The sequence below is a fragment of the Gossypium hirsutum genome, chromosome A01, assembly GCF_007990345.1.
Source record: "Gossypium hirsutum isolate 1008001.06 chromosome A01, Gossypium_hirsutum_v2.1, whole genome shotgun sequence".
Taxonomy (NCBI): Eukaryota; Viridiplantae; Streptophyta; class Magnoliopsida; order Malvales; family Malvaceae; genus Gossypium; species Gossypium hirsutum.
The window spans coordinates 115,953,684-115,968,410 of NC_053424.1; the positions used below are offsets into that span (position 1 = coordinate 115,953,684).

The following is a 14,727-nucleotide window of genomic DNA, read 5'->3' on the forward strand; positions in this document are numbered from 1 at the left end:
AGTTTGGAAAGCTAGCCAATCTGAGTTTCGAGCCCTTGGATCGACGCTTGTTGATTTTTAAGTGCTATATCGGTGTTCTAAAAACTGGTTTCTGACACTCATATAAACTTTGAGAGCATCTCTTCAAGTTTTGGCTTCTTTTCCTGTTGGTAGAGTGGTTGCTGGTAGCTCGGAAGATGTTGTGGTCTTTGATTTCCTTGGCCGCCCCATGATAAATTGGGGTGGTTCCTCCAACATGCATTATAAGTGTTACTATATGGATTGTTTTGAGGTCGAGGATTATTACCCATGTAGTTTATTTGCTCATTATCCATGTTGTGGCCATAAGGTTGGTATTCCGAATGGCTTGTTCCACCGCTACTTGCTTCGCACTGCATTACTGGGTGAACCTGTGAAGAACTAAGAAAACCATCAATCTTTTAATTCAAGAGTTCTAAATCCATCTGCACAAAAGCGCTAACCCATGGTGAAGGCACCTTCTCAGTAAGTCCTTGTATCTCTCCCATGCATCGTAGAGGGTTTCTAAATCCATCTGTACAAAAGACGAGATACCATTACGTAATTTAGCCGTTTTAGCCGGCGAAAAATATTTTAGTAGAAATTTTTTGGTCATTTGTTCCGAAGTAGTAATTGACCCTCGTGGTAATGAGTTCAACCACTATTTAGCTTTGTTCCTCAATGAAAAGGGAAACAATCGAAGACGTATGGCATCATCAGAAAAGCCATTAATTTTAAATGTATCGCATAGTTCTAAGAAGTTGGCTAAATGGGCGTTGGGATCCTCATCCTGCAAACCATCAAACTGAACAAATTGTTGTATCATTTGAATAGTGTTAGGTTTTAATTCAAAAGTATTTGCAGCTACAGTAGGTCTAACTATGCTTGATTCAGTCCCTGTTAAAGAAGGTTTAGCATAATCATACATAGTGCGTGGAGTAGGATTATGATTAATCGCAATTGCAGGAGGTAGCTGATTGCCTTGGTTTTCAGCCATCTCTTCGGTTGGGGGTTGAGTATTGCTTTCTTGCTCGTTCTCCGTGTATCTTAAGTTGCGCCTTTTTTCTCTTTGATTTCTACGAACTGTACGATCGATTTCTTCGTCAAAAAGTAATGGTTCTGACGGGTTTCTTCTAGTCATAAACTATAAAAACCAGCCAAGAAAAAGAAAAAGTAAGTTAATAAATAATAATAATAATAAAATTAAATTAAATTGCAAGAAAAATAAATGGCTAAAGTAATAAAAATTGAGCATTCCTAATATCTTAGTTCCCCGGAAATGGCGCCAAAAACTTGATCGCTTGATTTTGTGATAGGTTTTAAAAATTTATGATTAATCATTCTTGAACTAACTATTATCGCGATGTAGGCAAGTGTACCTATCGAACAGTAGTATAGTTTTAGCAAGACCGGATTGTCGAAACCAAAGGAACTAAAAGTACTAGTAATGACTGTCTTTTTATTATCTAGCCTAATAATAAAGAGGTTTTGTTTTAATTAACTAATTATCTAAACTAATAACTCACAAAGAAAAGAATTGGGGAATTGCTTTTGGGGAAAATCGATTGACTTAAGACAATACCTAAGGAAAAATCCACCTAGACTTTACTTGTTATTCTGGCTTCGAATCGGACAATTTATTCATTCAACTTGTTCCGTAGAGATCCTTAAGTTATGTTATTATCCCTATTCAAGACTAATAATGTCTAATCCCTAGATTGAATAATCGAGACTTTTCTCTAATTAACACTTTAGGGTTGCATTAACTCGATCTATAGATCCCCCTATTAGGTTTCACCTTAATCCGGCAAAATCTTGTCACCCTATGTCTAGGCGCACAATCAACTTCGCTTAATTATGACAAATATACTTTTAAACAGGATCTATTCCTCTTCTGAGTAAGAGCTTATCTTGAATCAGTATCCTGGGATATCAAAACAACAATTAAGAACACATAATTAAGAACAAGTTAAATATTTATCATATGATTCAGAAAATAATAACAAGATTCGTCTTAGGTTTCATTCCCCTTAGGTATTTAGGGGTTTTAATTTATATCTAAATAAGAAAACATCTTAGAAGAATAAAGAATACAAAACATAAAGAAAACCCAAAACTCCTGAAGGGAAATTGATGAGAGATCTTTAGTCTTGATGATGAATCTGGCTTCTGAGATGGATCAATCGGCTTCCTTGGAGTAATTCCTTACTCCCTATTCTCCGTCTTTCTTTTCTTCCTTCTCTAGGGTGTATTTATAGGCTTTGGAATGCCTAAAAGCCCTCAAAATTAGCCTTTTCCGAATTGGACTCAACTTGGGCTCGGCAGGGACACGTCCGTGGCACACGCCTGTGTGCAATTACTTCAGGCCGTGTTCGAGCCTGCCAAATTGACACGACCGTGTGGTCTGCCCGTGTGAGGAGGTCCAGGTCTTGTTGATTTCATACTTTGGCTCATTTTCTCCATTTTTGGCCCGTTTCTCATTCCTTTCGCTCTCCTATGCTCTCCTAAGTATAAAACATGAAATGAAAGCATTATGATCATCAAATTCACCAATTCTAAGGGGAAATCATCCATAAAATGCATTAAACATGGGGTAAAAATATGTATAATTTATGGTTTATCAAATACCCTCACACTTAAGCATTTGCTTGTCCTCAAGTAAAATTCTCAACTCATAATCAAAATAAATTCTTCTCAACTTATAATTTTTATCGATAATATCTCACATTAATCCATAAGTAATCATGCATTGAGAATTCAGCTAAAAGAACATAAAAGTTCCAAACATTCCAAGTTGAGCATTTTATTCATGAAAACAGAGGTGTCTCCCCTCATCTAAGTAATTACCTTTGATTCAAAATATCACAGAGTTTTACATCCTCACTAAAGCTTCACTCAAATCACTCGAGGTTTTAAGGAAAATAAATGAAGCACTCAATAGTCAATAATGAAAAGTTATTACCATAAGCTTGCATGAAAATCAAATCTCCACCACTATAATTTAAGATGATACATCGATCAAAAGGTCTTTAGAGGGTTGTAATGAGGTTTGGTTAGGGGGTATGGTCACAAGCTGAAAGAAAGGGTTAGAATCGAGGTTGAATTGAAAAATTGTCTAACTAGAAAAAGAGTTAAACTTCACTTACGTACAACAGAGCTTCTTCTCAGAATATGGAATTACTAATAAATATACATAGTTTTTTTTTATTTTTTTAAGAACAAGTTAAATAACATAGACTAACTATTAAGAACAAAACATAGCTAAGCAATCCATTCAACTTAAATCTCGACAAAAATAGAGATTAATTTAGGGGATTTCAACAATAATAGGTTAAGGATTAATATTAAGGGTAATACAAAGAATGGTGTGTTAGGCTCAAGGGGGTTTACTAGAGGTTAATCATGGAGGTAGGCTTTTCATGGCATAAGTGGGTTAATCCTAAGTGCCTTAATCATTTTGACATATCAAATCAAATGGTGTGGTCTCGACATACATAATCAAGCAAGTTCTAGAATAACAGTTTAATACTGACGCACTCAAAGCGATAATAAAAGTGAGCATGAAAAAATTAATAGATGCTCAAAAGGCTGAAAAATCTCACAAAAATTATGGCTTTTTGATGTTAAAAACTTGTGAATTCTAATTCAAAGTAATACCTAAATTTGGGGAAACATCCTAAGATTTTGAATTCTTAAAAATCAACTCATCATGCTTGATTCTCTAATGTCTTAAAGTTTAAACAATCAATGCATAATTGCCTATGTTTTAATTCAAGATATATCAATCAAAATCATAATTTAATTAAAATTTATCCTAAATATGATATGAAAGTTTTTCAAGAGAATAAGGCAATCATTCAGGGATTTTTCTGATAATGAAATAAATACCCCCCACACTTAAGATGTACATTGCCCTCAATGTACAGAGATAGACATTAAAGTAAAAAAAAAAAGATAGGGGGAGAAGTGAAACTTCCTGTATGATGAATTCCTCGAATTGGAGTTTTGGAGAGTAATTGGTTCGAGAATAGAGGAGGATACGCCGACGGTTGTAGAGGTTCATTAATCCATAAGTCTTGCGCCACAAGAATATTATATCTAGTGGTAGCTATGGTCGTGGTCGAGCAGGACATGGCAGTTGTGGAGAACCTTTCCCGGTGGAGTTGTAGTTCCTATGTGATGATGAGGTTAAAAGCTCGATATAACTGTGATAAAATTAGGAACTTATTAGGGGATATTAGGAAGAATGATTACTCATAAAGAAATAACCGAAATTAATAGTTAAAAATAAAATTCTAAAATCTAAAAAAAATAAAAAGTAGCTTTAATAAAAATTAACATAAAAACATAAAATTATAAATAAATTTTTTTAAACATCTTCATCGCTGGATGGTTCACGAGGTGGGACTGGCGATGAGATGTGGAGGTGCTGACAAATCTGCCGTAAAGTAGCATCAATGTTTTCAAATCGTTAAAAACACTATTTCTCGAATCGAGTGAGGCACTCAGAGATGTCAACGTATGAAGCCGCCGCATAAACTGGACAAGAAGGTGGTAGTGGCTAAGTCAGTGGGTCCTCATGCTGTGGGGGGACATCATCAGGAATGTCCTCGTAGGCCTCCTCCTCGGTAGATTGGGTGAGACGATACTGGGAATGGTAGGTTCTTCGGTGCCTCTCGATCATCCTTATGCTAAGCATGCTTGAGATACCTTGTAGAGAAATCTGGCCGATGAGGGTGAGGTATGATTCTTGGGCCGCGGTGTTGAGGAGCCCGAAGTGTTGCGCCAGCCAAGTCACGTAGGGGCCGATGGAGATGACCCCCTTCCTATGCTGCTCCGTCTGGTGCTGAATTGTGAGGGCGATGAAATAGGCAAAGTCGATGACATGCCCGTGTGACATGCACCATAAGAAGTAGGCGTTGTCAGTGTTGACGACGCCAGTGCTCTCTCCCCTCCCTGTAATCGTGTGAGCTAAAATGGCGTGTAAGTACCTCAGGGATGGTGGGAGAACTGATGCCTTGGAGCGGCTAGGATTGTAGGAGGCCGCGCTAGGGGCCAAAGTGTGCCAGCACTTTGAGGGGGAGAAGTGTATGTGGCGACTGAGAGTGTCTAAATAATTCTCCTCCTTGAACTCCTCCGTATTTAAGCCCAGTGCAGCACCGAACTCTGGGAAGCTTAGCTGGGGGATTAATTCGCCTAGACAAAATTGAACCGTGACGGGATCATAGTAGTTCGTCATTACGATCTGAAGATGGAACGTTGAAATAGTTCTATCGTGAGCTCAAGGTATGTTGGCTCGATAATCCCAAAGAATAGCTCCCAAGGGTCAGTGGTTAGGAGGGCTCGAATCGAATTAGCCAATTGAACTTGTTCTACAGCAGCCCAGTCGATGCAGCGGCCCGCAATTAAATGTCGGGCCCAAAGTATTTGGAACAGTTCTTCCTGTGACCGTCGGGACAACTATAGGAGAGGGTGACGAATTTTTGCGGTTGGACCTGCGGAAGAGGACGCTCCCTTCCTCTTCTTTGAAGCAGGTACGGCGGTTTTCTTTCCTCTTGAAGATGACATTGTATACCTGCAAGTGGAAACATCAATTTGTCTTTTGATGAGTAGACAATTTATAATATATAAAAGGAATACGACTAAATTCGAAAAGGAAAATGCATAAATATATTCAGCCACAATTACTAAATTCAATTAAAACAAAAATTCAATGACCCATTTCTTTGTGGCATGAGCATGGTGATATAAGTAAAAATGGCAAGGAATGGAATGCAAAATACTATATGAATGGAAAGAGATGTCAACACAATATGCATGATTATTTCAACTATCCTAGCCATGAATATTCACTTCTAACTAATTAAATGAAGTGTAGGAATCATGTAATGAGTAAGACTTTAGACATGAGAATGATGATAACTTGTTTGATAAATGAAATTTATGTGATTATCAATATGAAAATAACATGAAAAATATAGATTAATATGATAAATAGCATTATAAATCAGTGAAATAAAAGAAAAAGGAGTAAACAAACACTAAGGGAAGAGATTGGGCGTCGAGAATGAAGTTGTAGGCAGCTCACGGGCGTGGCAGAGAGGCCGTGTGAACTTGTAGCGGCTAGGGTTAGGGTTTTTAAATGGGGAAGAAAGTGAATAGTGCAGGGTACTTATAAATTTTTGGCCACACGGCCATGGCACACGCCCGTGTTCCCAATTTTTGCCCGTGTGTTTCCGTTTTTCCTATTTGGGTGAGTCTAAAATTTTTCCCATGCCCGTGTACCTCGGGCGTGTGGGTTCACACGGCCGTGTCGTACGAATGTGTCTAGCTTTGTTCGCTTCTCCCACGCTCGTGTTAATTTGATAGGTTCAACCACGGGTCTTCCATACAGAGGTGTCGCACGCCCGTGTTGTTTTGGCAGGCTTGACCACGGCCATGTCTCACGGCCGTGGCATTTTATCGTAGCTCGTGTTTGGGGAATTCCTTGCCCTGTTTTCACACGACCATAAGCACGCTCGTGTTCTTGGCCGTGTCTCTATGGAAAACCTGTATTCAAGAGCTCCGTTAGTAAGTTAGGTGTTAAAGACTAAATTTTAAAATAAGTTAATACAGTTAGTGCTCGGGTTGCCTCCCGAGAAGCCCTTATTTATAGTCTAAGCTTGGCTTACCTCTCCGTTGAATGATCATGGAGGTTCGAGGAGTTTATACTCCACATTCCCACTATCAATCTTAAAATAAGGTTTTAAAGGGATGTTGTTTACCTTAAAAGTGCCGAACTTGGGATGACTCACCTCCACTGTACCGAGTGGAAAAATGCTGAGTACCGTAAGAGGGATTTCTTCATTCGGTGTGGTAGTGACAATGTGGGGATCTGCGGTATCTAATAAGACTTTATCTCCAATTTTAAGTTGATTTGGAGAGGTATCAAGCTCGCTCTAGTGTAGTTTCGATTTATCGTGTGTTCTCGGTTTATGTGTTCGCCATTCATCTAGCTTCTCTATTTGCAGTCTTCGTTCTTCATGAATAGATCCTTTACTATTGTTTGAGAGTGGCTCATGTACTTCCTTCAGACTTATCTCCTGCAAAGTGGGTTGTATCATGTGGTCAGTTTTAATATAATGGTTTAGACGATCACCTTCAATTTCTGATGTGTTGTCAGAATTGCGAGCTTGAAGGGTGAGTGTTACGTCTCCTACGCGAAGCGTGAGCTCACCAGTGCCAACATCAATAATTGTTTTAGCAGTTGCTAAAAAGGGTCTTCCTAGGATTAAAGGGGTATTGCTATCCTCTTCTATGTCTAAAACAATGAAGTTAACGGGAAATATAAATTTATCGATTTTGACTAGCACATCTTCAATAATACCCCTAGAAAATCTTATAGTTTTATCTGCTAATTGAATGCTCATCCTAGTCTATTTGGGTTTCCCAAGACCTAGTTGCTTGAACATTTTAAAAGGCATGACATTGATATTAGCCCTTAAATCAGCTAATGCATTATTAACATCTAAACTACCAATTAAGCAAGGAATCATAAAACTCCCTGGATCTTTTAGTTTGTTCGGTAGCTTATTTTTCAAAATAGCTAAGCACACCGCGTTTAGCTCCATATACGACGCCTCGTCCAACTTCCGCTTATTTGCTAAAAGCACTTTTAAAAATTTCATTGCGTTTGGCATCTGCGATAGAGCTTCAATAAACGGTAAGTTAATATGTAATTTTTTAAGAGTTTAAGAAATTTACCAAATTGTTTATCTGAGCGGTCTTTCCTTGTTGCGTTGGGGTATGGTACACGAGGTTTATATTTGACATTCACTAATTTGTTTGTGTTTTGATCTACCTCAACTTGACCTTTGCTTTCCACAGTTTCTTGCCGCGGTTCTGGTTCAGGTTCCACAAATCCTTCTTCATCTTGAACATTAATCGCGTTGAGCTGTTCCCTTGGGTTGGGTTCAGTATTACTTGGCAAACTATATTGTGGTCGTTCGAAGATTAGTTTGGAAAGCTAGCCTATCTAAGTTTCAAGCCCTTGGATCGACGCTTATTGATTCTTAAGTGCTGTCTCGGTTTCTGGAAACGAGTTTCTGGCACCGATATAAACTTTGAGAGCATCTCTTAAAGGTTCGGCTTCTTTTCCTGTTATTAGGGTGGTTGTTGGTATCCTGGAGGTGGTTGTGGTCTTTGATTTCTTTAACCGCTCCACGAGAAATTGGGCTGGTTCCTCCAACCTGCATTGTAAGTGTTACTATATGGATTGTTTTGAGGTCGAGGATTATTACCCATATAGTTTAATTGCTCGTTATCCATGTTGTGGCCATAAGGTTGGTATTCCGAATGGCTTGTTCCACCTCCACTTGCTTCGCACTGCATTACTGGGTGAACTTGTAAAGAACTAAGAAAACCATCAATCTTTTTATTTAAGAGTTCTACCTGATTAGAGAGCATGGTGACTGAATCGACGTTATAAACATCAGCTGTTTTTGTTGGCTTTGTCTTCATGACTTGCCACTGATAGTTATTCAGTGACATCTCCTCTATAAACTCATAGACATCTTCAGGTGTTTTATTATTAATGGTTCCGCCAGTAGCTGCGTCAACCATTTGTCGAATCGAAGGATTCAGGCCATTATGGAACGTTTGAACCTGTAGCCAAAGCGGAAAGCCATTGTGAGGGCACCTTCTCAAAAGGTCCTTGTATCTTTCCCATGCATCGTAGAGTGTTTCTAAATCCATCTGCATGAAAGAAGAGATATCATTACGTAATTTAGCCGTTTTAGTCGGTGAAAAATATTTTAATAAAAATTTTTCGGTCATTTGTTCCCAATTAGTAATTGACCCTCATGGTAACAAGTTCAACCACTATTTAGCTTTGTTCCTCAATGAAAAAGGGAATAACCGAAGACGAATGGCATCATCAGAGACACCATTAATTTTAAATGTATCGCATATTTCTAAGAAGTTGGCTAAATGAGCGTTGAGATCCTCATCCTGTAAACCATCAAACTGAACAAATTGCTGTATCATTTGAATAGTGTTAGGTTTTAATTCAAAAGTATTTGCAGCTACAGCAGGTCTAACTATGCTCGATTCAGTTCCTGTTAAAGAAGGTTTAGCATAATCATACATAGTGCATGGAGTAGAATTTTGATTAACTGCAATTGCAGGAGGTAGCTGATTGCCTTGGTTTTTAGCCATCTCTTCGGTTGGGGGTTGAGTATCGTCTTCTTGCCCGTTCTCTGTGTATCGTAAGCTTCGCCTTATTTCTCTTTGATTTCTGCGAACTGTACGATTGATTTCTTCATAAAAAAGTAATGGTCCTGATGGGTTTCTTCTAGTCATAAACTATAAAAACCTTCCAAGAGAAAGAAAAAGTAAGTTAATAAATAATAAAAAAATTAAATTAATTTGCAAGAAAAATAAATGGCTAAAGTAATAAAAATTGAGCGTTCCTAATATCTTAGCTCCCTGGCAACAGCGCCAAAAACTTGATCGTGTGATTTCGTGATAGGTTTTAAATATTTATAATTACTTATTCTTGAACTAACTATTATTACGATGTAGGCAAGAGTACCTATCGAACAGTAGTATAGTTTTAGCAAGACCGGATTGTCAAACCCAAAGGAACTAAAAGTACAAGTAATGACTGCCTTTTTATTATCTAGCCTAAGAATAAAGAGGTTTTGTTTTAATTAACTAATTATCTAAACTAAGAACTCACAAAGAAAAAAATTGGGGAATTGCTTTTTAGAAAAATCGATTGACTTAAGACAATACCTAAGGAAAAATCCACCTAGACTTTAATTGTTATTCTGGCTCCGAATCAGACGATTTATTCATTCAACTTGTTCCGTAGAGATCCCTGAGTTATGTTATTACCCCTATTCAAGACTAATAACGTCAAATCCATAGATTAAATAACCGAGACTTTTCTCTAATTAACACTGTAGGGTTGCATTAACTCGATCTATGGATCCCCTTATTAGGTTTCACCCTAATCTGGTAAAATCTTGTCACCCTATGTCTAGGCGTGCAATGAACTCCGCTTAATTATGACAAATGTACTCTTAGACAGGGTCTATTCCTCTTCTGAATAAGAGCTTATCTTGAATTAGTATCCTGGGATATCAAAACAAGAACTAAGAACACATAATTAAGAACAAGTTAAATTTTTATCATACAATTCAGAAAATAATAACAAGATTCGTCTTAGGTTTCATTCCCCTTAGGTATTTAGCGGTTTTAGTTCATAACTAAATAAGAAAACATCTTAGAAAAATAAAGAATACAAAACATAAAGAAAACCCAAAACTCCTGAAGGGAAATTGAGGAGAAATCTTTAGTCTTGATGATGAATCCGGCTTCTGAGATAGATCAATCAACTTCCTTGGAGTAATTCCGTACTCCCTATTCTCCGTGTCATTTTCTTCCTCCTCTAGGGTGTATTTACAGGCTTCGGAATGCCTAAAAGCCCTCAAAATTAGCCTTTTCCGAATTGGACTCAACTTGGGCTCGGCAGGGACACGCCCATGGCACACGCCCCTATGCGATTACTTCAGGCTGCCAAATTGACGCGGTCATGTGGTCTACCCGTGTGAGGAGGTCCAGGCCGTGTTGATTTCGTACTTTTGCCCATTTTCTACGTTTTTGGCCCGTTTCTCATTCCTTTCGCTCTACTATGCTATCCTAAGTATAAAACATGAAATTAAACCATTAGGAGCATTGAATTCACCAGTTCTAATGGCAAATGATCCATAAAATGCATTAAACATGGGGTAAAAATATGTATAATTTACGGTTTATCACTTGCCCTATTTTCACACGGCCATAAGTATGCCCGTGTGCTTGGCCGTGTCTCTATGGAAAACCTATATCCAAGAGCTCCGTTAGTAAGTTAGGTGTTGAAGACTAAATTTTAAAAAAGTTAATACAGTTAGTGCTCGGGTTACCTCTCGAGAAGCACTTATTTATAGTCTAAGCTCGATTTACCTCTCCGTTGAATGATCATGGTGGTTCGAGGAGTTTATAATCCTCATTCATGCTATCAATCTTAAAATAAGGTTTTAAACGGGTGTTGTTTACCTTAAAAGTTCCGAACTTGGGATGACTCACCTCCACCGTACCGAATGGAAAAATGCTGAGTACCGTAAGAGGGATTTCTTCATTCGGTGTGGTAGTGACAATGTGGGGATCTGCGGCATCTAATAAGACTTTATCTCCAATTTTAAGTTGATTTGGACAGGTATCAAGCTCGTTCTGGCGTAGTTTCTATTTATCATGTATTCTCGGTTTATGATTTCGCCATTCATCTAGCTCTTCTATTTGCAGCATTCGTTCTTCAGGAATAGATCCTTTACTATTGTTTGAGAGTGGATCATGTACTTCCTTCAGACTTATCTCCTGCAAAGTGGGTTGTATCATGTGGTTAGTTTTAATAGAATGGTTTAGATGATCACCTTCAATTTCTGATGTGTTGTCAGAATTGCGAGCTTGAAAGGTGAGTGCTTCTTCTCCTACGCGAAGTGTGAGCTCACCTGTGCCAACATCAATAATTGTTTTAGCAGTTGCTAAAAAGGACCTTCCTCGAATTAAAGGGTTGTTGCTATCCTCCTCTATGTCTAAAACAATAAAGACAACGGGAAATATAAATTTATCGATTTTGACTAGCACATCTTCAATAATACCCCTAAGAAATCTTATAGTTTTATCTGCTAGTTGAATGCTCATCTGAGTTTGTTTGGGTTTCCTGAGACCTAGTTGCTTAAACATTTTATAAGGCATGACATTGATACTAGCCCCTAAATCAGCTAATGCATTATTAACATCTAAACTACCAATTAAGGAAGGAATCGTAAAAACTCCTTGGATCTTTTAGTTTATTCAGTAGCTTATTTTTCAGAATAGCTGAGCACACTGCTTTTAGCTCCACATGCGACGCCTCGTCCAACTTCCACTTATTTGCTAAAAGATCTTTTAAAAATTTCATTACGTTTGGCATATGCGTTAGAGCTTCAATAAATGGTAAGTTAATATGTATTTTTTTTTAAGAGTTTAAGGAATTTACCAAATTGCTCATCTGAGCGGTCTTTCCTTGTCGCGTTGGGGTATGGCACACGAGGTTTATATTCGACATTCACTATTTTGTTTTTATTATTATCTACCTCACATTGACCTTTGCTTACCATAGTTTCTTGCCTCGGTTCTGGTTCAGACTCAACAACTCCTTCTTCATCTTGAATATTAATTGCGTTAAGCTGTTCCTTTGGGTTGGGTTCAGTATTACTTGGCAAGCTACCTTGTGGTCGTTCGAAAATTAGTTTGGAAAGCTGGCCTATCTGAGTTTTGAGCCCCTGGATTGATGCTTGTTGATTCTTAAGTGTTGTCTCGGTGTTCTGAAAACGAGTTTTTGACACCGATATAAACTTTGAGAGCATCTTTTTAAGGTTCGGCTTCTTTTCCTGTTGGTAGGGTGGTTATTATAACACCCCTATCCCGTAACCATCGCTAGAATAGGACGAGACGTTACCAGAAATTAGGAATCGGATCAGAACAGTAAAATTTTGAACCTTTTCTTAAATAAAAGATCATTTATTTATATAACTAATAGACACAAACAAAGATCGAATTTAAAACTTATAAAAGTAAACTTCCATAAGATGCCATACTCGCATGGCTTATATACAATAGTCAAAATATCATTCTACTTATAGTCTATCCGATACATGCCATAAGCTAAGTCCAAATCACATGATTACCACAATAGTAGATAGTGCGACGAAGTGCTGACGATCCTCGAGCTAATAGTAAGAGTCAACGATCTACAAAAATAAACAGAGAAACATAACATTCAAAGTAAGCTTTCAAAAGCTTAGTAAGTCTTAAGCAATTTAAACAAATGAACTTAAAAAAAAGAAACCAAATGTTCGAAATCACAAAACACTTTCTGAGTACAATACTATTTGGCCGATTATGTACAAACACATATCATTTTACTCTGTTTATACTCAAACTCATATAAACATAATATTTACAAGCTTCCGGATTAACTTTAATTCTTTCAAATTTCACTAGTGTATCATTTCTTACCCACACTTATTTTCAACATTCATAGTTAAATGGCATATCGAAAACTATCTTGTAACTTTTCATAATAACTGAATGCACACATATACAAATATACATATGAATTTACAACATCTTTTCATATGCTTCTCATTACACGTTCTTAATTCCCGTCAGATCAATCTCACATATATAATATATATATCACATACCTGAATCACCTAATGTGTAATACGAGTTCAATTTATCATCTTAGCATAGGATCTCGTAGTCATATACTTTATCAAATTCACTAGCACTTGGCCTGCGGGGTATAAAACCCGAACATAACACCAGCACGAAGCCTACGGGACTTTAAACCCGGATACAATCTCAGCACAATTTATTTTATATACTTTTTACTAACTTTGGCCTCATCAAATATCTAATAATACATACTTTTCACAATTGGTCATTCGGCCACATTATATACACATAAACATATGTACATTTCACACTTGCCCATTCGGTCACACCACATACACAAGCACATATATAAGATAATGCTTTTATCATTACTTGCTAATACATCATATACTTTGCTTTAATTTAAATAACCACTCAGCCATATTACATTTCTAAGTAACCATTCGGCCTCACTATACAAATAAGATAGCACACATTTTCATAAAGGCCATTCAGATAACTTGCACACATTTAATATTAGCCATTTCGGCCTCACCATATATACATATCTTGTACATCAATTTCATCATATCAAAATCGACTAGGTATACTAGTCATTCATGGCTTATAGCCTCATTTTAATATGGGTTCGGTACTTTGATTACCAATATTTAATCAAACATGTTCTTAATTACAATTATTTAACATTTTATTTTACATTCAGCAATGACATGTTCATCTCCAATAATTCAATACTTATAAACTTATAATTTCACAAATTTTAACATCAAAGATCCATCTAACACTAATATATCATTTCCTAATGTCTCAATTCAAAATTCACATATGGTTTTAATCAATATCTTATAAGCAACTCAAACAGTTTTATCAATGTTTACAACATAATCACAATTTCTCTACAAGCTGTCTTCCTGAGCAACAGTCATTAAATTATTTGTAACTGGAGCTACGAAACTCCAAATCAAGTGCCATTAATTTTCCCTAAAATAGACTCATCAAGCTTTAATTACATAATTTATTAAGCCTCTAACTCTACTCCAACAATTTATGGTGATTTTCTAAAATCACGTTATTGCTGCTGTCCCAAGCAGATCTATTACAATTTACTCTTAAATTTCCAAAAGTTCAAACACTTAAGAACTTACTAAGATCTCAATTTCCCTTCTTCAATTTCCTAATCACATTAATAGTTTCACTTACTTTGAAACATTAATCCACAATTCATCTCATAATTCATTCGGTAATTTCATCACATAATTTATTAAAATACCATTTCCTTATATTGATTTCAAATACATTCAAGAATTTAAAGCATAATTTCATAGCCAAATGTATTCACTATTCGACATTTACAAGAAATTCATAGTATTTTATTCACGTCTTAACTCATGATGCTTTCGGTTATTCCATCTTATCTCATGTATTCAAAATACCATTCACACATATTAGTTCATAAGACATTTGGCTATCACACATAGGCCTCAC

General features: G+C 36.8%; 2 non-coding genes across 2 annotated transcripts; both read left to right on the forward strand.

Annotated features, from left to right (window-relative positions):
• The first annotated feature begins 458 nt into the window (after nt 1-458).
• LOC121207924 (small nucleolar RNA R71) lies at nt 459-565 on the forward strand. Its single transcript, XR_005903019.1, has one exon. It is a non-coding gene; the product is annotated as a small nucleolar RNA R71 (small nucleolar RNA).
• Nucleotides 566-8,656: 8,091 nt separating this feature from the next.
• On the forward strand, nt 8,657-8,763 carry LOC121208419 (small nucleolar RNA R71). The gene has a single exon (XR_005903440.1). It is a non-coding gene; the product is annotated as a small nucleolar RNA R71 (small nucleolar RNA).
• The last annotated feature ends 5,964 nt before the right edge of the window (nt 8,764-14,727 follow it).